The sequence below is a fragment of the Filicampus tigris genome, chromosome 19, assembly GCF_054856515.1.
Source record: "Filicampus tigris isolate MCC_2025a chromosome 19, RoL_Ftig_1.0, whole genome shotgun sequence".
Lineage (NCBI taxonomy): Eukaryota > Metazoa > Chordata > Actinopteri > Syngnathiformes > Syngnathidae > Filicampus > Filicampus tigris.
The window spans coordinates 9,616,768-9,642,607 of record NC_141235.1 but is presented as its reverse complement, the minus strand read 5'-3'; the positions used below and the strand labels follow the sequence as shown (position 1 = coordinate 9,642,607).

The window sequence follows — 25,840 nt, the reverse complement described above, 5'->3', positions numbered from 1 at the left end:
ACATCCTTTGATGACGGAGCGGGTGGCGGCGAAGAGGGGCGGGGGGGGGGGGCTGTTGTGCACATGGAAACACACACACGCGCACATCACATACACGCGTGCATGCATGACAAACAGTATTTCCCTGCATTGACACCCCATATGCTTGTTTTCCTTTCTCGCTTCCTTTCTAATCGCCCATCATCGTCATCATCATCTATAGGTGCCCCCCTTTTTTCCCCCCTCACAATTATCCCCTAATGTCCTTTTCTCCTTCTCAAGTGCTAACCCCCCCCCACACGTCCCATCCTGTCCCCTCCCTCTGTGATTGTTTTTTTTTTTTTTTTTTGCTTTTACTGCCAACAGCCAGGTTGGTTCCGCATAGTCAGCACTCCTCCGAATTCCTCTCCCCTCCCCCTCACAGTCAATGCATCCCATAATCCTGTGCTGTCCCCCCCCCCCCATATGCACCACCCCGTTCCTCTTTTCTCGCCGCAGTGTTTGCACTCCTCTGCCGAAGTGGGTTTTTTTTCTTTTTTTTTTTCCCACCCAGGCTGCGTTTCTTAGCGCGTTTGGCCAGGTGAGCGTGCCACTCGTTCGGAGCTGGGTGAGGGGTGCTGGTAGGGGTGTGTGGGGGGGGGGGGGGTGTTAGCACACGGTGGCCAAGTCAGGAAATGCTGCAGGAGAAAGAGAGAGGGAGAGAAACACAGAAACAGAAGGGGAGAGAGACCCCCCCCCCCCCAAACCACCTCCAGTTTGCGCCTCTTCCCAATGCGTAGAAACACTCCGCCTCCTTTCTCACCTCATGCTTTTTACCCTTCCTCCATTTTACTGCTCATACCTGTCCTCCCGCCTTGCTTCTATTTTTCCTCTGCATTGAAGTGCAGCGGCTCGCTTACACCACACTCGTTCGGAGCTAAAATTGACACACACAAAAAAAAAAAAAAACAATCAAATCTGCACTTAACTGCCTCTAAATGCTGTTGCTATTTTGGATGCGACTACAAAACTGCATGCGGTGAGCAATCAAGTGGCCACACATGACACCAGGAGGGCAACGGACGTCGTTTCACCACAGTTACAGACTTGTGGCTGTCTGTGTATAAAATATTCAGCAGTTGGCCAACCCCAAACAACGGACGGTTAGATTGTTAGAAAGTCCAAAGTGAAGTCCGACAACGGGCCGGCGAAGTTTTAGAGGAACTCTCCGCGGTGCTGAAACCGAGAGCTCTTCATTATGACGCGAGTGTGACTTTTCTAGTTAGGAACTTTGAGTTGCAAAGTTCGGCACATGCAGCACAGCTCTCTTTTTGTTAAGTATCACAACTTACCGGATTTTAATCTTCCTGCAGGAACTCGAAAAAGAAAAAAGTGAATAAAAAAACCAAAAAAACGATGTTATCATGAAGTAGAAGTCGAGATTCTCACTCTTTAAAGGTGATTCCTTTCTGCGGAACGTGAGAGTGAGTGAGGTGGGGAAAGTGCAGGAGAGAGAGTAGTAAGCAGGAGGGGGGGAGTTCAAATGGGAGGGGTGGGTTTTTTTTTTTTTTTCCCAAATAGAGGTTAACATGGATGCACACACATCTGTTCTGTGAATGGCGATGCATGTAGCTCGCGGGTGAAAGCTGTGACCTCTCTGCATATGTGTGTGCGTACTGCAGCCCAATTCATTCACTTTTATGGTCCACTTTTCTTCCATGTCTTCCCCCATTACCGAAGGGCCACCATGCTGAATTCACTGTCCCCATTTCGCTCCCCCCCCCCATACATTTCCATAGCCCCTTTCCTTCTGTTCATTTCCCATCCGTCCATATTGTATTCAACTGTGTGTGTGCGTGTGTGTGTGTTTTGAAGCACATCCTCTTCTAATCTGTCGGTTCTCAACAAACCGCATGGCAGAAAGTGTCATAATTGTGCATAGCATGAATCTAAAGTGTGTAACATAAGCACGGGCACGCCACACTCCTGGGAGGCCATTAGCGCACACTCACGTACACATACATGGTGCCGCAGCACCTTACGTCACAGATGCGTTCGGGATCAGGAGCAAAAGTGGGGGGTGGGGGGGGGGGGATGCACACCCCCTCCCCAGCAGCCTCCTCGCCAGTTTTCTACCCTTTTTCTCCCGCTCACTCGCACCAGTGTGTCCGTGCGGGGTGGGGGTTGCGCATCTCACAGTGGCCTAATTAGGGCGAGGATTTTGAATGAGCACCGACTTGAGCGTCAGTCGGATCAATTTAGAGATTGCGGGATGAGTGAGGGGGAAAGGGGGAGACATAACAGTGCCGGGCAATTAAGTGACTTCATCATTAACAACTCGCGAGGATGTATGGAGAAGCGGTGAGCAAAGGAGGGCCCAGGGGCCACAAGTGGTCCGCTCTGTTTTTGAATCTGGCCCACCGAACATTTACTGAACATTATCAAGAGTTACGTGATATTTGTCGCATTTTTTTAGCCGCCCAACTCATGAAAATCGGTGACTTGAAATGTAGTCATCAAGCAATTAAAGATGATGTGGTAGCGCAAGCGTGCACCACCCTCTTTTGACTGGGGGTGTGGCTAAGTTCATGATTAACCAATTACATTCAAAAGGATGTAAAATGTTAGTCAGCACACACCTGCCACGAAAGTGTGCTCTGATTAACATCAATTCAAGTTCAGATGTTCCAGTAGGCTTTTCCTGACATTTTTTAAATTTCATTCTCGAAGAAGCCTGAAGGTGGAACTTGGGCCTTAGTCAAGGTGGAGGGAATTATGAACAGTTCCAAAAAGCATTCAGTGTTAGCACAAAAACTTCAAGATGCTAAAAGCAAAAAGAGCCTATGAGAACAGCTGAAATTGATTTGGACTTAATCACTGTAAATTGTGGCAGGTGTGTCCGAACTCCCTTTTCACATGAGTTTGATTGGTTAATTCTGAGCACATCTACCTAGCCAATTCTGAGAGGGTGTGCACACTTGTGCAACCCCACTTTCTCAGTTTTTTCTATCATTTTTTAAATTTCTTTTCAATTGAGTTGTACAGGTCTCATGTTTTTTATAGTGCAAAAACCTGCTATTTGAACAGGGGTGTGTCGACTTTTTATATCAACTATATTTAAAGCATATTGGAGTATTATGAAAAGTGCTCATTCGTCGAGTTTTGGAAACGTTTTTTTTCCCATGTCATTGATGTTTTCCCCAAAGTTTTGCTGTCGTTAAAATTGGCTTTCCCGCATTTCATAAAAACTTGCTGGCGATGTTGTGCCGTCTTAGCCTCCAGAAATACAAAAAGATCGTGTTGTTGTTGGCGTTTTCTTTTTTTAATTATTATTATTATTATTTTTAAACAGTGTTATCCAGCTCTTTTGTCACCCAGTGCGCATCACAAGGTTATTTTGGTGACCTTTTCCATGCTAACGTGCTACTTTACATGGTGGAGAGTCCACATTCCGCTAAACCGCTTCCCTTTTCTCTCCCTCCCCTCTCTCTCTCTCTCTCTCTCTCTCTCACTCTCTCTCCCCGCAGACTCCTCCTCCCGCCTCCCTCCGATTGCTCTCATCTTCTCCCTCCTCCTCCCTCCTCCTCCTCCCCCCCACCCCTCCGGTTCTCTATGCTCAGTTCGGTGTGTGTATCCTCTTTCAAAGGGCGCAAGGGTGGGAACAAGTCGTCCAACAAAGCATGTTACAGCGCAGACATGACTTGTCCGTCGGAAAGCGAGAAAATCGTGATAAACTGCGGCGGGGTGCGCCATGAGACGTACCGGAGCACCCTGAAGACCTTGCCCGGCACGCGGCTGTCGTGGCTCACCGAGCCGGACGCCTTCAGCAACTTCGACTACGACCCCAAATTGGACGAGTTCTTCTTCGACCGCCACCCGTCCGTCTTCTCCTTCATCCTCAACTACTACCGCACGGGCAAGCTGCACTGTCCCAACGACGTGTGCGGCCCCCTCTTCGAGGAGGAGCTGGCCTTCTGGGGCATCGACGAGACGGACGTGGAGGCGTGCTGCTGGATGAACTACCGCCAGCATCGGGACGCCGAGGAGGCGCTGGACAGCTTCGAGACGCCCGAGCCGGACGCGCCCGACGACGACCCGGCCCTGGGGGGCGCCGACGGGGACCTGAAAAGACTGTGCATGCAGGAGGACGCCAGGAGGGCCGGCTGGTGGAAAACCTGGCAACCCAAGATATGGGCGCTCTTCGAGGACCCCTACTCGTCCAAATACGCCCGGGTGAGTTGAGCCCTTGTAACTTTTTTTCCAAAAGTTATGCGCATACGCGAAGGCTGCTTCACTGTATCTCAGTGTATAGCGTGCGTGGCATTGCAGGATATAGACTTTTCTGGTACTGAATAATTAATGGAGATAGGAAGAGGCAGCTATATGCTTGCCACACATCAAAAGTCTTCACGCCGCATTCATTTTCATTGATTTCATTGCGTATCATCGCGACACGTGTCCTTTTTTTTTTTTTTTTTCGCGCGCGGAGGTTTGGCAGAGTTATTGCAGCAGAAGAGGCTCTCGTCTTTTCTCACGTTTGCCCTTGGTGCTGCTCCGCTTGTTTTTTGACAGCCCCCTCCGTCCCATTCGGACGCTACATGACGATGACGCGCCGGCTCTGTGACTTTTACGCGCAACTTGTCCCTTGTGTTGTGTTTGTAAATATTCAATGTGCCCTTTTTAATCTCGGGGGAGGAAAAAAAATGTGGTGCAGTAGAGGCTAGATGCTTTGCTGCATCTTTGATAGCTGCAGTGTGAATTTGAGCATCTCAACCCAGGACGGCCGAATCCGAGTTTTGTGTGCATCAACGCCGATTACGTCGACTTGGATGGCGGCAGACTTGGATCACTTGAAGAGGGAAGTTGTGATGCTATGATGCAGGTCATGCTAATCATACATGTGGCTGAATCGTCTCAACTGTCATCCTTCGCGCTCAAATGTTGCAGCCAGATTAGGAAGAGCTCAAAGCATAAAATAAGACGGAGACTGGGACATTTCGAGAATTCCAATTTATGTTTATATAAGAAGTGTTTTTTGTTGTTGTTTTTTTTTACCTGACAAGTCGACTGAAATGCACTATCGCTGCAACATGTTTAAGTTAAATATCACGTGTAGCTGCAAGGCGCTTATTGGCTATTCATATTGAAGTTGTGTGTGCGTGGTTTGTTTTTTTTGGTATGCAGTGTGCAGTGCAGGTATCATCGGCGATGAGCGTTATTGGGTTTTGTCCCGGCGTCAAATCGGCGATATGGCCCAATTCCCCCCCCCCCCCCCTTTTTTTTTCATGGTTCACTCTTTTCCCACCCGACAGAACCTTTTTAGTCCGGAGAGACGCAAATGAGGTGAGGCGATGTCGGCGATATGAAGGGACAGATGAGAAGCCGACAAAGGGAAATAAAAGGAGACAGGAGGAGAGACATCGGCCTAATAATTTAAGGGCGACGAATTAAACAAATCAATGTCTTCATTTGAACCGCCCACCCCCCACCCCCTCCGCCTTCGCTTCATGTTTTGTCAGCGTCCCCTAGCAGCACACACACACATGCTGGTATCTATGCTGGCTTTTCTGCTGCAGTAGACACCGGAGAGAGGAGGGGGGGAGCATTGGAGAACAAGAGAAGAGGTGCAGAGGGTGCTAGTGCTGCTGCTGGTGGGGGTGTGTGTGTGTGGGGGGGGGGCAGAGAGCGAAATGGAGAAGGGGTGAGAGAGCGGAGAGAGACGGTGGGAAAATGGAGTGGGGGGGGTTAGGAAGCAAGGGAGGATGTGACAAACGTGATTGGGGGTTGGGGGGGGGGCTTGTCTTTGCATCTTCGATTACATTTGAAGGCTCACACCATCCAATCTCCTCGCCGAGCTCGGCTCTCCTGCTTGCCTGCCTATCCATTGATATTTCATGGATTATGGGGTCTCTTGTTGTTTTTTTTGTTTTTTTTTCAAGTGTGTTTTAAAGACACTCACATCTGCATGACCTCTTAAGAAGCAGCTGCTTTCATTTTGAAAGACTGCCAGAATAAAAACACGTGCGTGTTTGTCTTTCATTCAGTGCCTTTTTGCATTGGATGCCATTATTGAGCCTCGTTGACATACGTTCAACCACTTGGTGCAGTTCCTGAAAGAAAGGACAAATGTAATGTAACGCACGATTTAGGGTGCAGAACAATACAGAAGTGGTTCGCCCAGCTGCTTGATTTGCTCAATAATCTCATCAACGGGCTTCGGGAAATCTTCCTTTTGACCTAATTGAAGTTACCAAATATCACTGTTCAAAAGACAACAACAAAAAAAACGTTGGGTGAACTCCAAATTTGAAGTTGTTCCAACTTAATGTAAATTTTTTTTTTTTTTTTTTTATACAGTGATATGGTTCCTTATTCGCTGCAGTTACTTCTTTGTCCTCCATTTCAGAATGGCCATACATGCTAAAACGTGATTTTTCTTCCCATCATTAGGTCTCATATTACTTCCGGGTGGCAATAAGCTCCTCCTTTGACACCACTCGTAAACAAACCCTTCGATGTCATTTTACCGAGGCGGAGCGATTGATGAAACAAAGTGATGATTTTAGCCTCCGATGGTAGTTGTAATAAATGGCCACCCGTAATTTATATTTCAACAGATAAATTGATTAACATTTTTTTTTTTAAAAAAGACGTGCTGGAAATTGAGACGTAAACAAGATCAACTTATTGGCTTTGCTTTTGCTTGGATTAATAGCACACTCCTGCTCTTTTGCCTCTGAAATAGCGCTCTGTAGATCTGATATTAGCTAGCAGGCTAGCCATTAGTCGACAAGTTGACTACTACTCTGCATTGAAAGCTTGAAGTTGGCTAAATCGCTAATCATATTTTTGCCATCTCGTCTTCCAGTCGGACAATTTACAGACAAAAAGGCGACGCTCTTCATACGTCTGCGCAAATCAGAGAGTACACAAATAGACAAACGGTGCGCGAGCGTAGCGGTTCGTCTCGCTACCTTTAGCTATTCTGATCGCAGTGGCGCCAAGTGAAGCACCATCTTCATCACCAAAATAATAATCGAGCGGCCGCAGTGCGCTCTGTATTTGAGCCGCTGACCTTCCAAAAAAAAAAAAAAAAACCCACATAGCTGCAATTAATCCATGCTAACTTTCGGGGAGCAACATTGGATCCCCTCTTCGCACACCCAGAAGGTCATAGCGATCATATTTGTGTTGTGCTGTGTAATGTTGGAGCGCACTTTGCTGCCATAAACACAAATTTGACCCCAACCGGATCTGCCCGGACATGCTGTCCCCTGATAGAAAACCAATGCGGTGGACAGAACCACCCCCCCCACAAAAAAAGATGCATTGGCAGGTGAACAGCTAGACAAGAGGAAAGGCAAGATCACCTTGGAGAGGATTTTGTAAACACAGCTTGAGGGGGAGAGACTTTAAATACGTCCAGCTGTGTCTGGCAAATACTTTGAAGCATTTTCATGCCGATGAGGGACGGGCATGCAATTCAAACCATTTTCAAAAGGTACTTCGACAAAAAATACAGTATTTACAATATGAATATTATCCATGCGGAAACATGGAATTGAACATACATACATCATAAGCATGACGGGTCAATCTAGTTATGAGGATTGTTTTGCTGGTTTTGCCAGTCTGTCGTTTTTTTGTTTTTTTTTGTAGAACTTCTGAACTTGTTTTAAAGCAGAAATGAACCCAAACATCTTTTTTTCAAGAATATGTTCTATGCAGGCTCACTAGTGGAAACAAGGCATTCTGATTAATATTGCATTTGTGGAATATGAGTTATGCAGCAAAATCCACCTGTTTTTAGCCCTGGGCAATAGTGATGTCATTTTCAATGGACAGAAGTGACAAAATGGCCGCCCCCTGAGAGGGCTAAAAAGGGGTGGATTAACTCTTATTCCACAAATGCAATATTTATGCATAGAACACATTCTTGTAAAAAATATATTTGGGTTGACTTCCCCTTTAATGTCCCTGTTGCGTTGAAATGCTCCCTAAGAAATAGCTAGCTGTAATTTCAACTTTTTTTCCAGTAAAAACTAGTTCCAACTGACTCAATAATGCCATCTGCTGGTTATTACCATGTATGATATGCAAAATTTTGCATAATTGACTCACAAGACTCAGTGACGTCACAACCCACCCCACTAGACCCCGCCCCCTAAAGGCACATATTTCAACCAACTTCATTTGCATTTACAACAGTTTCAACAAGTTGAAGGAGGGTTAAAACTATTAAAACCGAAGTTCACTGTCTATATAGCTAACAAATCAAATCTACTTTTATGCCTGAGCTTATTTTTTTTTTACCATTTTAAAAAAAAATCACCACTCAGGTTGTAGTTTATATACAGTATGTTGACTCTCTGTGAACGGGATAAACATTATGTGATCTTTATTGCTTTGTGGATCTGTGCGTGTCCCCGTTGCACTGCAGGCAAACAGCCCTCATGAACCTAAAAAGCAGGATTCCTCTTCTTAGAGTGCAAACATCGCTCGCTCGCTCGCTCTCTCAAGTGTCCCTGGCAATGACGTGCGCTCAAGCGTTGTGGAATTAAACACTGGTTACTTTGCTTGTATTGGCGCTTCCCAGTTGTACCTGCTGGAAAAGCCCCGGCTGAGAAGCCTGCCTCCCACTCCCGCACGTGCTCCGCTCCCTGCGGCCCACTTGTGAACATAGCAAAAGGGAAGGAAGAAAGGCAGCCTACATTTCTGTCTCGGCTGGCAAAACCATTCGTTTGTTTTAAGCGTGTAAGACGAGCTCAGACTCTGAATCAAAACAAAGTCGCCGTCCAGTGAAAACAGGGCACTCTGTAATTTGCGCTTTTTCTCTTTTTTTCATGCGGAAAAACATCAGTTAATTTTCTAGCTGAAGAAAAAAAAAAAAGGACAATGATTATGAATATTTGAGTAAAAAACGTACGAAAATTTCATATACGAAAGCTGTCATAGATTTCTTATTATTATGAAACTTATGTGCAATACATTTTAACGTGAAGGAAGTACGGTTCAGTTGTCAAACTACATCAGGTCACAGTGGCTTTCCAATAACATTAAATACAGCATTTAGCAATAAAAACCTCCGTTTTTGATGAACGCGTGGGCCTACTATGCTGCTGTATTTGAATGTTGGTCACAACGTTGGTCCATGGGAAGCTCCATGTTTTTTCAGGTGGTGCTTTGTGTAAAAAGTTTGTCAATGACAATTTAAAAATGTTGATACTACTTGCATGGAGTAAATTATTGTGTTTTTCTTCCAGTCATGTAGCAGAAAAATATCCCAAATATTGCAGTAGTTTTCAGATAGAAACTACACGTCTCCCCAACACACAAAATTCTGCTCATGTCTTCTTTATGTACTTTCCTCCTCCTCTGCACCGGGATCAATTTAGCCTTGCTGGTTAAGTGCTGACTCAGCCTTCTGCTTCCAGTCAATTAGGACCAAGTTCTTAGGACCTGGAGAAGCTACAATGGATTGCAAAGGCGGGAGTTCTCTAAATCAGTCATCCATAAACTGGGATCCGCGAAATAATTAGCAATAAATTATATCATTTCAAAAATTATATATGGAGACCAGCGACTAAACAATGGACGTTTTTTTTTCTTGAGAAGAGACAACTTTTTAATTCTTATGACATTGACAGCTTCTCAACCAAACTTGAATTTGGTTCCATGGTGGCTTCAATGAGTTCTTCAGGAGCAATATACAGCCCATAGTGTAACGAAACGACTTGAAGTGGTCCAAACACATTTATCCACTTCCATTACAAAATGCATATCACTTTTGACCCTTTCAAACACCCGAGATGGACATCAATCCTTCTCAGTACTCTCACCTTTACACATTGGCCCGTACTATGTAAGTGGAGCATCCCATAAAACATCCTGCTGAGGGCTCGCGTTTACGGCGTGCGGATAAATCAGCGCATTGGACACGCCTCCCCGTGTAACCCGCGAGGAGCGCCCTCATGCACTCATACATGGCCGCCCGTTGACCAACTGAGTCTTTTAACCAACTCTCTGCCCTTTTTTTCCTTTTCTTTGAATTACTCAACAAATCAAGCTTTTTTTGGCGGGGAGGGGGAGTTCAAGTCAATTTGACATTTCATTAGGTACACCTCCTGAGTGATAATAAACTGGGCTGTCATCATTCTCATTCAAACAATGCCGTTACCAAGATAACAACGCTTCCTTATAGATACTATCAGAGCTATATAGTTGCAGGGGGATAGATAGATAGATTTTTTTAGCCACCTAACTAGATAGCTAGCTAGCACGCTAGCAAGAGCTATAGCTAGCAGAGGTGGGCATTTTACAAAATTTTGTTGGTCATCCGTCAGTGGCCATGGTACCCGTCCGTCATTCGTCAGTCCGTCATTTTCCGGGATGAACTGAAATGTAACATGAAGTCTCTCAGTAAGTCCGTCCGTTGGTTAGTTGGTCCCTCCAAAAAATGGCCCAAGACGCGGGAAGTGACGATTACATTCCGTCATTCGTCAGCCATTTTTAAAGGTGTCCCGTCGTTCATCAATTGGCATTCGGCAGCAAAACGGGCGTCCGTCAGTCTGTCACTCAGATGGAATGTGCACCTCTGACAGCTAGCGAGCTAGATTTAGAGCTAGCTGGCACAACAGCTAGCTAGCTAGATAGCTTAAAAAAAATTTCAAAAATACTATCAATTTTACTGCCTGCATCATAATGAAATGTGACATTACTGTGTCAAAATACTAGAAATTGTTCTAAGTAGGATTTCAACACCACAAACTACAACCACAATAAATGATATGAAAGAAATGTGGGTTTTGTTTTAGTTTATATGCTGCTTACAGTGTTTATCTCATTGTGCAGGTGTGCCTAATGTTGTGACTTTTGATTATATTTATAGAATTATATATAGATAGAAATAATATAGAAAGATACATAGAAACCGTGAATGCCCTTCTGATGTTTAAATATTTGTTTTGTTAAGAAAGAAAAGAAAACATTTATAAAGGGTATGATAACGGTTGCAGATTGTTATTCAAACAGAAAGCCTCCGATCGGGTGTGTTACTGCTTTGTGTGCCGGAGGACGTCAGTATGTCAGTTCCTGTGCGGCCATCTGCTTTCTCTTGATTGTGCCTCCTGTCCAAGCTGCGGCGGACACCAATGACTCACCACTTCAACCTGCCTCCAATCTTGAGCTTTTCAGTCGCAAAGTCAGTCTTAACTCGCACCATTTGGGAATAATGAATTAATAATTAAGTGCTATGGATACTGACTGAATGAATGAATGCTTGGTCAGCACCAAAGACTGTTTGGAGACTAGCAGGAAGTGGTTGGAAGTACAAATACTTCATTCTACTTAAGTAGATTGCTGAGGCATCTGTACTTTTCTTGAGTATGGCTTTTTACTAGGAATAGGTACCTGTACTTTCTGCTCCTTACTTTGTCAAACTATCTTTTGTGTCTTTAGTTTAATTTCAATTCATTCTCGATGGCGTTTGTCCCCATTGGGGCCTATCCCAGGGGTGTGGAAAAAAAAAAGCTTTGCTAATATAACGCGATTTTCGGCTGCCAAATATATCGATTTTTCAGCTTCTAATTTTGATTTAATGATGGCAGTGTGTAACACTTTTTTTTCAGAGAAAATGTGCAAAAACACAAATAATAGGATGTTTTGAAGCAAATAGTCTTGACTCAATTTGTCCTCTGATCTATATCTTCTGATTAACATATACAACAATTTAATTTCTAATCTCTATATGTAATTTTGATATTAACTAGGTACAACATCACAATATCGCGATATCGCAATATCGTGATAATATCGCGCCGTGACCCAAGTATCGTGATACGTGTTGTATTGCAACATCCTTGCCAACACTAACCCCTAATCCCAGCTGACATTTGGGCAACTATTCACAGGGGATCGGGGCTGAGCCATGCCGGGAGTAGTGACATTTTTCTTATATTTACATTTTTAAACCATGAACCACAGACGATGAGCCCAAATTTCAAACAACTTATCCGTGAATATAAATGCCATACAAATGATTTCATCTCGAAAATTTACACCGACAAAATCCCACACATGAGACAAAGACTCTCCGCAACTCCCGCTAACAACCCAGGCCAAACTTAGCTCCTCCCAGACATGCAAAAATCTGTCCCTCTCAGTCCATATGTATCACTTCAACATACTTCCTTGACGGCAATTAAAGGGGTACGTGGATTTAGGATTGCACCAAACCGTGACTTTCATGAGTATTCAAAGTCATTGACATTATCGAGCGGCATGTATGTGTTCGGTGCGCTATCACGGCGATCACAGACAACGACAGGACCCCAAAAAAGGCTTATGGAGATGTCATAACCAAACTCTCCTGGTGTGTGTCGGACACGATGAAGGGTGCAGAGCGAGCGAGCGAGCGAGAGCTGGAGCTAAAAAAGAAAAGGAGGGATTGGCTGAGAAAGAGGGGGGCTGCGTCGCAAGGACAAGTGCACATAATATGCTGCAGTATTATGTGCTGAATACAAAGCAGATGAGAGACGGAAAGGACACATGCAGCTCATTGTTACTATTTGTTTGTCCTCACTAATGTTTGACAGGACTGCAGTGCAAATGCAACGGGGGTGGGGTGGGGGGGGGGTTACGTGTGGGCTTGTGAATACTGCAGCGCTGATAAGACTGTGACGTTATACACCGCCATGTGTGTGTGCGCGGGGGAGAGAGCCCGCCGATTCAGCCGTAGCGTGTCAAAGAGTTGAGTCATTCAGGGAATCTCTGAAACTCAAGTCTGTCTTGTTGGGATTTCAATGTAGTAGGTAGCAAGCGGCAGCGTGTTTGTGTTTCAGCCTAAAATGTTTTTTCCTCTTAGAATTTAGATGCACTCTATATGGAGAGTGATGAATAATAATTTATCAACTATAATCATTTGAATGAATCCTTTTTTGAAGCAATTTGAGCAATCTTAAGCTATGTTTGTAATCAGTGTCCACAATATAGTGCTCTATAGTGGGTTCACCATTTTATAGAAGTGTGTAAATGAGAATACCATGGCAACCCGTGAAGCTCTGCATTGCATGCGCAAGAGGCGGTGCTGGAAAATGATGGTGGCATCACAAAATGTTCAATTCCGACGTTTTCATATAGGGGTGTACTCACTTTTGTTGCCAGCGGCATGGCTGTCAAATCCATCCATTTTCAGGAGCCGTTCAATTTGCACTGTTATACAAATGTATAATGCCATTTTTTTCGGTGTTGTCACATTTAAAGCGGAAGTCAACGTAAACATTTTTTTTTCAAGAATATGTTCTATGCAAGCCCACTAGTTGAAGCGGGCATTCTGATAAATATTGCGCTTGTGGAATAAGTGTTAATCCACTCGTTTTTAGCCATCTCCGGGGGGCGGCCATTTTTGCCTTCTGTCGACTGAAAATGACATCACAACTGCTCACAACGACCAATCACGGCTGACCTGTTTTCTGAATCTGAGCCATGATTGGTCGTTGTGAGCAGTTGTGATGTCATTTTCAGTCGACAGAAGACAAAATGGCCGCTCCCAGAGATGGCTAAAAACAAGTGCATTTTGCTACTTAACTTATGTTCCACAAATGTAAAATTAATCAGAATGCCGTGTTTCAACTCGTGGGCCTGCTGGGAACATATTTTTGAAAAAAATATGTTTGACTTTGATTTCCGCTTTAAGGATAGCATAGAAATATTGACAAAAATAACGGGGGGGGCCACACAAAATATCGAGACATCGCCATGTGTTGTATGGTAGACCAGCATCAAATATCAATACTGTTGCTCTGCAAAGTATTTGTACTTCTAATGACACATTATGCGGCCGCATTGTGGGATTTTGAATCCAAACAAAGCTGTATGCGTAAGGCAAAGAGATCTCGGCTGACGGCGGAGATTAGCCAAAGGGGAAATGCCAGTGCCAACACAATCTGTCAGCAATGTCACTCCTACAAACTAAAAGCAATCTAATTGGAGTCGAATGCCATAGTTATAGCTTGAGCGAATGCTCCCTTCAAGAAAACTGGGAATCCAGAAATTTTATCTGGTTTTTTTTTCTTCTTTATCTTTGAATGGGATGTTTTGAGATCAGTCCTCAACAGTTCCAAATGCAGCAGTTTGATGTAGCCTGGCTCTATTTTGGGAACCTTACATGAAGAAGTGTTACAATCGGGAGCCGTAAATGGACAAAAGTCACAGACGTTATTCATAATTTAAAAAATTGGGGGGAGGAATATGAATTCAGCACGCTTTTCTCAGGTTCACTGCTCGTCCACTCGGCACGCGACGTCCTCAAGGAACCCGTCTTCCCTTTGATATTTCACTTGTCCTCTTTGATTTCGTGGTCTTGGGTTGATTTCAACATGAGTCTTCTGCATGTGTTATGCTTGGACACAGTAGCCGATGATGATGATGATGATGATGATGATGATGGTCCGCCAAACTTATTTCTTCTTCACAGGCAGTTTTTCTTCAGGGAGCATTTCATTTTCTTCAAGCATTTCATTCCTTAATCTTTATCTAACGGTATTATAACTTACTGATATTTTATTACTGGCTAGGAATAAGTTTAGCTTCACGGAATGTTAAGCCTTATAGTATAGCTGCCAAAGTCATATTTGAACGCTTTAGGAAAACAGTATATTAAAAAAAGCACACACACATTTTTTAGCAAAAGAAAAACATTTTTATTGATTTTGTGAGAGTAAGTTAAAAATGACTTAATGATAAGAAATATAAAAAGTGCGATTGAAGTCATTTTGAGTCCATTTTGCATCTTTGTCAAGGTCACTCGCGGTTGACGCGTTCGGAACGGCTCTCAATTTGGCTCCTGCCCATGCATTGCAGCTGCATTGGAACACTATTTGGCTCAGCCCTGTCCTTGGTGCCTGAAAGCAGAGGCTAACGCAGCGGTTGCCATAGCGACCGGGAGCCAGGCAGGGGATGGGGAAGGGGAGGGGGGGGGTGCTGTGTGTAATACTGTAATGATAAAGCTCTTCTGGATGGTGCCGCAGTAAACACAGCGCCACAAGGGTCCCGTTACGGAGGAGCTCGGTGCGTCGCGCAAATCGGCGGCGACCATCTCGACGTGGACGCGTCGCGTACACCCTCTCCGCCGCTAACCCCCCTTTTGTTGCCCTCTCTCCTCATTGCGGCCGGCGAGAAGCGCGCCATTGTCGTCTTTCTGCGTCCCCCTTCGCTCCACTCGTTCACTTTCGCCGTCCAAACACAATCAACGCTCCATCAACTTCTCTCTCTCTCTCTCTCTCTCTTTTTCTCCCTGCGACTCGCAACCTTTTAAATTTATGTTGATGATCTCTGTGAATCTAATTTGAGAGTGGAGCGAGCGAGGGAGACTCCATCGGGCCTTGAAGGTCATTCTGGCTGCAGGTGTCACACGCGTCGGGCGTTATTGTAGGGAATCGAGCGCGTTGTAAGCTTCGCCGGTGCACCAGCGGATCGTATATTCACAGCAGCACATGCACACACTCATGATGCAGGGATGCACGCGAGAAGGGGGGGGGGGGGGGAGGGGGAAGGCAGAGGAGATAAATAAGTATGACAGATTGCAACTCCTCGTTTTTATCGTCGTCCTCCAACTCTTTCTTTTGCCGACGTCCCCTCAATGCGGCACTCGTGTGTGTGTGTGTGTGTGTGTGTGTGCGCGCATGTGTGTGTGTTTGGGGGGGGGGGGGGGGGGGTGCTCGACCGTCATTTGTCTGGCTGGCGTCCTGAGTTTTGTCCAGGAGACGACTTGTGTCGGTCGCCTACGTGAGCCCGCAGCCACAAACACCTGCGCACATGTGGGTGGATGTGAAGCAGCGACCATATATTTCATAATTGAATCATAATAATAACATTTTTTTTTTTTTAATCAGGGTTTTAATACTTTGGGATTTTTCAATATAATTGTGTACTCAAAACCGATTTGAATCTGAATTTTTTATTTCCTTTTCTCTGGGGGTGGACGATGTGAGTGCACTGTATCAAACCGAATCGAATCTTTCCACTTTTTGCGTCCTTGAACCGTATCGCATCCCGTGCATCGAGATGCATGCCGAAACTTTGGAAATACTGTGTTGATTCAATTGAAATGACCGATTCTTCATTTCACGTATTCAGCATTATGCTTTGCTACCTTGTTCAAATTCGATGAAAGTGATTGTATTTTTCCAAATCGAATTTTCTGCTCACTTTTGCTTAAAACATCAAACAACACGTCGGCTACAGTGTTCATTTCCTTCCTTTCTGTGACATTCCCATAAATGCTAATGCGTATTATTTGTCCAGACTCTGTTAAAAGAAGTTGAAGCTACGATTTGCCTTGTGTTTCCATTTACATGGCCATCCTTTACTTTGCCCACGCCTTGAGTTTGCGCATTTAAATCAGGCTTTTTTGGCTCCATTTCCTCATTGCTCTCACATTTTGTCCCCGTCAACTTTCTCCTTCATGCATTTCCACGCGAGCGTCGTCTGGTCTCCCTCCCACCTGTCCACCCCCTCCTGTGCCTCCACCTGCGTAGCCTACATAGAAGATGCTACTGTAGCCGTGCCACGATGTTCTCTTTTGCGTGTTACTGTAGCTTGGCCGCTGTGGTTTTTTTTTTTTTTTTCTTGGTTTTTTTTCTCCTTTTGTGCGCGCGTTGAGCCCGCTCTCCTGAGAATTCAGAGGCATTTGGTACAAAAAGTAATGCTCTGTAATTAGCAGAGGGCTGTGTTATTTTGGGCGTTTGTTTTATTTGACTGTGTATTAATAGCATTTGTGGCGGCGGTGGTGTCCGAGTGCGTTGCAGCAAGAGTTGATGCAAACGCAGTCATGCACCCGTTGCTTCACTTTTTTGTGTCATTTTCTTCAGGTTTCTTTGTAACACTGAATTAAAAGTGACTAAAAAGCTGGGCAAAGGTGACACAGTCAGTCCGTGCAGGAAGGCGGGGCTTGATGTGGATCCATGTTGACTGATGTGGCGCAACAATAAATACTTGAAATTGATTAAAGGTGCACTAAAAGACGATTCCAGGATTACTTATTTGGAGGTGTTTTTTTTTTCTAAATCACTGTAGTGAACAGTGAGAGGTTCAATAATCCAGTTTCACTTAATTGGTCCTGAAATTCTTAATTAGTTGTGACAAATTGTATTAATCTATCTATGCCGGCGACGTTTGTTGACAGCATTTGACGTTTTCACGTAGGGGTGTACTCACTTTTGTTGCCAGCGCTTACGACATGAATGGCTGAGTGTTGACTACTGACTGCTTGACATTGGAGCAAATGCTGAGCTCAATGTAAGTCGCTACATTTTAAGAAAATATATATATATTTTTTTAAATCTGCCATCTTGCTTGACTTACCAAACATTTTTCAAGTTGTCCAATATTACGATCATATTCCCGTTGCACATCACCACAACGTTATGTTCAATCGCTAATTTCAATCGCTAATTTATCACACCGATTGATTAGAACGGTATGACACAATAAATATGAACCGACTAAGCGTTTTAATAGGTGAGAGCAAAGCTGCGCGCGCTTACTTTCACGGCTGACCAGTTCCTTCTGCACTGAAGCATGACAGCGATCCGTTTTTTCACCAAACAGGCATACCCCAAATGTATGTAACCTAACCATTTTCACTCGTTATTGTCAATTAAAAACATCCAGACTTTCAATCTTGAGGTGACATAATGCTGCACGGCAGCGGGGTGGAGTTTTACGACTTTTCACTGGAAGTTGAATTTTCAATGGACTTATTACCGAAAAAAATGGAATTGACCATATATTGACTTCCCCCCCCCCCCCCCCAACAGCTATGATATATTACTTTTACCCGCCCTCCAAAACAATTGCGACCAAATTTAGTAGGAGCCCGGCCGTAAACGTTACCCACGTGTGTGCTATTTGTGCCAAGATGATACGTGGCGGTACAGCTTACATCACACTCGTCATCATAAGAAAATAACAGTATAGCACTTCAGGGTAAAACTCTTCCTTCTTTTCCTTCTGCTTGCCCTCATTCGTACGTGTGAAATTCCCAGCCAATGAGGATGCGTAATGAGCAGCGGGTCCCGCTGGTGCTATCCTGCTTCCCCGAGACACCACCGGCATGGGGGGTAGTGGTAGGAGGAGGGTGATTGAGAATCTGCGTGTGTTTGGGCGATAGAGGGGGAGAGCACTGCAGCAATCCGAGAAAGTAGGTCAGACATAGCAGAGGAGAAAAGAGGTACAGGAAAGAGATGGAGAGGGAAAAGGAAGCAGAATTCTTTGGCTTACAAAAGTGGCGTACTGTGTTGCACTCGAAACTAATGTGCGGGCCCGCTTTAAATGGCTTACCGGACATTGAGCGGCTCTGCTGCAGGGTCGCCACTTTTTGGGCTGAGCGTTAACTCCTGTTCTTGAAATAAACCTGCCCATAGGATTTCCAATGACCCACCGCTCAAATTGCTTATGGCTCTTTTAAGGAAGTTTGCTGTTGATATTACGTAAGTACACAATGTCAAAAATACACAGCGGCACGCACAATACACTAAGGGCACTCAGGCTCCTTATATACGGGCTCCACTCAAGTATGAATTACCTTCCTCTTTTTGCTCTTTGGGCCATGTCTGTGTTTTATTATTTATTTGATGAAGCACAAAGTATACTGCATCTATAAATACACTCTGCGGGCCCCACTGGAAACGGACTGCAACCAGGGAAAGATTGCGCGCAAACCGCACACACAATGGAATTGATTCATTGACAATTGCTTGGGCACATATAGAAAGTGCACAGAATATTGACTTGGTGAGTAATGGGAGGAGTCTCCATGCTTGGAAAATAAACGCACGAGGAGGGAAGAGATCCTTTATAAGGGGCTCAATTGTGCTAATAAAATATATTGGGGTGGGGGCGGGGGGCGTTAGGCAGTCAAACCAAGTGGCATCTTTTGCATTTTACTTAATTAACTCATTCACTGAGTTAATTAACTTAATTAACTTAATTAACTCATTCAGTGAGTTAATTAACATTTTCAGCCCCCTTTTACCCTAAAATTTCAACAAAAAAAAAATTGAAAAAAAGATCAATAAAATCCTGGGATTGAATGGCTCCACTGTGAAAAGACAAATAAATTCGTCAATGGCAGTGAACGTGTTAAAAGCGCTACTTATGGACAAAATATGTTTTTACTTCTCAATTAGTTGCACGTTATACTAAAGCACATGGAAAGATTAGGAGTGATTCTACCTCTCTCTTGCTGCTTTTTTTATTTTTTATCCCATTTCACAAACTCCACCCGGACCCTAACTCAGGCAACACCTGCGATCTAATTAAATTAAAATCCAGAGATTTGACTTATCTCCTGGACACATTTAGAGTTTAGTACAATATATGCACATGTCAAGTGAACAGAGAGGGAGCACTATTTTGAGGGTCCAAGGTGTGTAATTCAAACTGTTAAAATGAGAAAAAAAAAATTGTGGTTCATTATTAGCTGTTTTTTGGGGGGGGTTATCCTCCATTATACTGCTATCACTGTTTTTATGTTTGGGAGAAGCAAAGTTTAGCCTGGGTTGTAAGTTGTAATTCCGGAGAGTTTTCATCAGATATGTATGTTTGTGTTCTGCGGATATCAAATCAACTGTCAGCGATTTATTTTAAAGGCTGATGTCGTAAAATGAGTTTGAATAGATTTTAAAGCGTGGATGGAGATCATTTGAGCGAGCGGGGCAGAACAATTAATCGAATACAAATCGATGTGGGGGGGGGGGGGGTGTCAATCACTGGTGTGTTTTTCGTCTCATTAATGATCCTCACTCGCTACTAACGTCTTGCCGGTTTCTCTTGTTGGTCCCTTCCTCCCCAGTACGTGGCGTTTGGCTCCCTATTCTTCATCCTCATCTCCATCTCCACTTTCTGCATGGAGACGCATGAGGCCTTCAACACCATCCTGAACAAGACGGAGAACGTGACGGTGGGCAACATGACGCGCGAGGAGATCGTCTACGAGGTGGTGACCGACAGCTGGCTGACGTACGTGGAGGGCGTGTGCGTCATCTGGTTCACCATCGAGGTCCTCCTGCGAGTCATCTTCTGCCCCGACAAGGTGGAGTTCTTCAAGAGCACCCTCAACATCATCGACTTTGTGGCCATCCTGCCGTTCTATCTGGAGGTGGGCTTGAGCGGGTCTCTCCTCCAAAGCCGCCAAGGACGTCCTGGGATTCCTCCGCGTGGTGCGATTCGTGCGCATCCTCCGAATCTTCAAGCTGACCCGCCACTTTGTGGGTCTGCGTGTCCTCGGCCACACCCTCCGCGCTAGCACCAACGAATTCCTCCTGCTCATCATCTTCTTAGCGCTGGGCGTCCTCATCTTCGCCACCATGATTTACTACGCCGAGAGGATCGGCGCCCACCCGGACGACCCGGCGGCCAACGCCCATACCAACTTCAAGAACATCCCCATCGGTTTCTGGTGGGCCGTGGTGACCATGACCACGCTGGGCTACGGGGATATGTACCCGGAGACGTGGTCGGGGATGCTGGTGGGGGCTCTGTGCGCCTTGGCCGGCGTGCTGACCATCGCCATGCCCGTCCCCCGTCATCGTCAACAACTTCGGCATGTACTACTCGCTGGCCATGGCCAAACAAAGTTGCCCAAAAAGAAGAACAAACATATTCCGAGAGCGGCCTCAGCCAGGGTCTCCCAACTACTGCAAGCCGGACGCTCTGGCCATGGCTACCGCCTCACCGCAAAGGCTCTTGGGAAATGTCCTAGGTGGAGTGATGGGCTCCGGAGGCCTCGGGGGTGACTGTCCTCTCGCCCAGGAAGAAATTATAGAGATCAACAGAGGTGAGCTGTTTCATTTTTTTTCCTCGTTAAGAATTAACGTTTCAGAAAATGTTGCCAGTTTATCCTTTTATCACTTTAATTCATTCACTGCCAGACATTTTCAGACCTTCTTTTGCCATAATGTTTGAAAAAAAAAAAATGTGAAGAAATATCAATAAATTCCTTGGATTGAATGGCTGGATTGTGAAAAGACGATTAAATTCGTCAATGGCAGTGAATGAGTTAATCACTTTTTTTTTTTTCCTTCTCCAACCTGACTTGACTCATTTGCCCGCCCACCCCTGTGTTACAATGTCACTCGAGGATCACGAGGCCCATCAGATCTCACGTGTTAATTTATTATCAAGTGCTAGTTGCACACTTTGCCTTCAGGCCCCCGTCCGCCAGCCGCGAACAAACAAACACTAATGTAACGGTCGAGGGGGAGAGTGAAGTCAATTATGTATTAAAACAGCTTAATGCTTTTGAAATTGCGCTGACTTGGCATATTTTCTCTGCGGTTTTGCCAATAAAACCTGGAAGGGAGGTAATTTAGTTCTGTTTGCTTTTTACATGGGACCTTTAATGCATCACGTCGGTCATCAGCCAGCTCCAAAATATTGCCCACGTCAGCGCTTTTAGGACATTTTGTCTGCCTCGCTTTCCTTTACTTCATCAAAAATTGTTGTTGACTGATTCATGAGCGATTTCGACAGGATGTTGCGATCGGGCCGAATTTGATGAATTTCCCCTTTTCACGACGATACTATTAGCCCCCCCCCCCCGCCATATGTTTTTGTATAGTTTTTTTCACCACAAATTATGTTGGATTTCTTAACCGACTGTAAAAAGCCAAAAAAGCTAAAAAAAATTAAAAAAAAGTAGAAATCTGTGGTTTGCATGGCAACAGCAGTGACATTATGCAAATGTTTCAGGAGTGTGTGTGTGTGTGTGAGCATTTCAGTTGTGTGAGAGTGTTTCAGTAGTCTTTCTAAAAGTGTTTCTAATGTGTGTGTGTTTTAAGTCCCCGATTCACGCCTCATTCTGACCTTCCATCGTTTTTCTGTCATAATGTTTGCTTGTGTTGTGTTGGTTAAAATTGTAAAAAAAAAAAAAAAAAATGCTGAGTCGCACTGTAAAACGCAGCGCCTCTATTTTCTACCCACCCTGCCGTTCGCCGCGCAGATTCCAAGCAGAACGGCGACGCAGCCTCGGCCGCGCTGGCCAACGAAGACTGCCCCACCATCGACCAGGTGCTCAGCCCTGACGAGCGGAGCCCCATCGGGCGGGGCCCCACCCGGGAACGCTACCAGCAGGACCGGGCCTGCTTCCTGCTTAACACCAGGGAATTCCGAGCCACCGATGGGAATGTGCGCAAAGGTACGTCTGGCATCCGGAAAGCGCCGAGGCCAACGCGCTGTGTGTCCATTCAGCGAACATTCGCGAAGAGCTGCTTTAGACAGGAGAGCGCACATAAAGCGGGCGATCCGATCCCAGGCTCACATGCACACTCAGCTCTTGTTTGTTTACATCCATGTTGTCCGTGTGCCATCGCTGCTTGGTTCGATTACTCGTGTCCGAGCGCGACGGTTTCTGTGCGTCTCCTTGGCTGTGTTGCTTTGTTCCTCGTTTGACTTGCTCCATCTCTCCATGGTGTCCGTGCGTTTGGTTGTCCGTACCGTGGCATCCATCCATGCTCATAAAGTCTTTCTCTGTCTTCTGGACTCAGACAGTTGACCATGCATTAATTTACTCCTCGTCACTTCTGTTTCTCTCTCTCTCTCCCCCCTTATTTGATCATTTCCCCCTCCTTTAACCCCCCCCCCCTCATCCCCCTTCCTCCCCCCCTTCCCTGGGATAAATCCATGCCCCCCATATTCCATCCCCTTTTCTCCTTTGTGCCACATCCAACCCCGCCCCCGCCCCGAACCCCTCCCGCCCCCTTTAATTTCTGCCATCATCTTTGTGCTCGTGCCAACCTAACACCTTCACCCATCCATCCGCCCGCCACTCATCGCAATCAAACCACCGCTGCCGCCAACCTGCGCCTGAACACTCCCCCCGCACTCCCTCCAAACTTTTCAACACCCCCCTTGTTGACGACAAACTAGAGGCAGCAGCCCTGGCACCCAGCCCAGACTCCCCTCTGACGGAGGATTGGTATAAGATGGAAGGGTCTCTGTTACAGCAGGACCTCAATGCAAACTCCACCTCCTCCTGGATCAAACCATAGAGCAGAGGTAACGATGCAAAATCAAGCAAGTCAATCAATCAATTAGAAAACGTCAAAGAGACCTAGCTACAGGTTTGGCTTCTGGTGTCCATTCAACTCCCATCCGGCTCTCCATCTTGTATTGCATCATTGTGTCAGTGATGTCAACTACAGAAGCAGCACAGCGCCACTTGAATACAAAATACACACCTGCAATCACACACACACACACCTGTTTTGCCCATGAATTCCCTCGTGAGACGTAGATCCCCCCCGCCCCCGACCCCCTCCCCACCCCGTGTCCTCAAATGTGCAGGCTCTTGAGCTGAGGTTAGGGCGCACTCACGTCAATTGATTGGCTTGAATTGTTCACCATGTCAAACCTAACCTCAGTCCAATCTCGTAGACGGTTTGCTCTCCTCGTCAACTGCACCAATACAGTGCAGACATTGTTTTATAAGCACAGTTTTGGGATCATGTGTGGAAAGCTCGAAATTATGCATACAATCATGCATGGGCGTAGTTAACAGAGGGGCTGGGGGGGGTGCGGTATTTGAGGGGTGGGTCATTTCAATCCCACTTTCTGAATACTGTGATTCATTAGGAAAACAGGAAAACATTTCGTTTCATTTGCTCACTTTTTTTCTGTGAAATTTTTTCGTGAAATCCGATTTTTTTTTTTTTTTTAGCGTTGCAAGCAAAGCATTAAAATTACGAGTGCTTATCGGTGGCAGGGAACTTCACAACAAGTACTTACTTTAGGCTGATTATTGCCACTCCCAGTCGAAATAAATGCAAAACTAAGCAGAAAAAAAAAGCGAATTACACGTAATGTTTTTAACCAAGCCACATTGACTTACAAAAGTATGCTAGCTTAATACTAACATACAACGACAAACACCATAGACAGGCCAAGGAAACTAGCATCGATGTTGCTGCAGTTATAACTAGGGCTGCCAAAGTTCAAGCATTAACTATGGAGATTCATTTAAATTTCATAATGCACTAAAAAAATGAACTCAGTTAAATCCGTTTTATTTACTTCCTGTAGCAGCTGACCTCTGCTTACTGTGAAGCCAAACTTCGAGGAGAGTCACTGTCGTAAAGACGGACTTTTACGTCGTTTTACTTTAAAAAGTTGCTCGACGGCTCATTGGAGAAATCCAAAATAATTTGCACACTTTGAAAAGCCAAATTCAAATACCATATCAGCTGTACGTCTTTGGTGTATTGTTCAATTGTTGTGTTTTATACAATAAAATACAACTTTATTTTTGTAGCGCATTTCATATTCGCTACAGCTGTAACAAAGCACTTTGCATTACAACACCAAAACAGCAATAACACAACAAGTGAAAACAATAAATGAAAACAGCAAATACTATATACAATAGACAATGGAACACAGCAGAAAACCTTCGAGGCTCACGTTGGAGTAAAAGCTGGAAAATAATCGTATTCAAGGATCAAAGAAAGCTATTAGAACAGTCTTTGAATCAAAGTATACTTGTAATTTTTTTCCTTATTAATTCCGAAATTTTACTGAAGTAAATATACTACAAAAATTTGTAGTTGAAAAATACGATGAATCGTGATTAATTGTGGTAAATTCTGCGATTAATTAATGTAAAAAAATGTAATCTTTTGACAGCACTAGTTATAACCCTTTAAGCAACAGATATTTAATAATAATAATAATATTACATTTGGGCAACACATCTCTTTGAATTGATATTTAAATAATTGAAACATTTGAACACCACCAAATACACACATGGATATATTCTTTATCCTCATTACTGCAGCTTACTGAGTTTAGTTGGGACTGTCTTCTTCATGTATTTTGTATTATACTGCCCCCTGGTGGCCAAGGTGCCCACACCAGAAGGAGCAGCACAACACCCAAACACTTTAAATCTTTACATTCTATTTCCGTATGATATTGCTGTGTGTTTATGTACAGTAAAATCCTGTAGCGTGCCATTTGTGTCTGCTACTTATGCCTTACTGTCATTCTGTTTTAATTCAACCACAGTTTGACTATTTGGCTATTTACTTCTTCGGCCAGTATCAGTTAAATGCAAGATGATGAATGTTTGCCCCCTAAAAGTTGTTTTATGTCTCCCCGCCCCTTTTGAAATGATAGCTACGCCCCTTGCAGTCATGAATGCAATCACTAAAAACCACCAAGTTGTCCTGCGTGGGGGGAAAAAAAAACAAAGAAACACACACTTGAAGAAACGGCGAATCGCAGTTCACCTTGTTGTCGTCTGACGTGCCTCTGTTGTTGTTGTTGTTGTTGTCTCTCCCTTCAGGTTGTGTCATATCACGCGTGTGTATGTGGGCTCTTTCATTCTTATTACACGTTACACACACACACACACACACACACACACTGTCTCAATGCCGTCTGAGTGTCGTGTTCGTGTTGTCGTGTGTGGCTTACTTTTGGTTCTTCCGCCTTATTTTTCCCTCGACAATGTGTTTAATGTTGTGACTCCCCCTTCCCCCCACGGGCCTCAGCCTCAGGAAAAACACTCTGCCACTCTGCAATACATATTCACAATTTATTTCTGCGCACAGTTGCAAAACTTAGTCCAAAAAGGTATTCGTTTTAGAAGAAACGGGCACACTTACAAGAACGCACAGTATGGAAACAAAAGTATCGGCACACCTGGCATTAGGCCGCTACTAGTTTTGATTTTTGTATGTATAGTTATACAAAAGTACAAATAACAATATAGTGTTGGAGGCCACTAAATACGTTTGAATCACAAAATGACAGCCGTACAGGAAGTTTACTACCACTAGAGCAACTTCCACTCAGACTTTCTGCAACGTCCCCGAACTCAACC

General features: G+C 44.7%; 1 pseudogene across 1 annotated transcript; it reads left to right on the top strand.

The window, feature by feature from the left end:
• The first annotated feature begins 3,363 nt into the window (after nucleotides 1–3,363).
• LOC147129375 (voltage-gated potassium channel KCNC1-like) lies at nucleotides 3,364–25,515 on the top strand (annotated as a pseudogene). The gene is made up of 4 exons (XR_015082582.1): nucleotides 3,364–4,191; nucleotides 19,811–20,794; nucleotides 21,959–22,153; nucleotides 22,885–25,515. The product of XR_015082582.1 is annotated as a voltage-gated potassium channel KCNC1-like (transcript).
• Nucleotides 25,516–25,840: the final 325 nt, after the last annotated feature.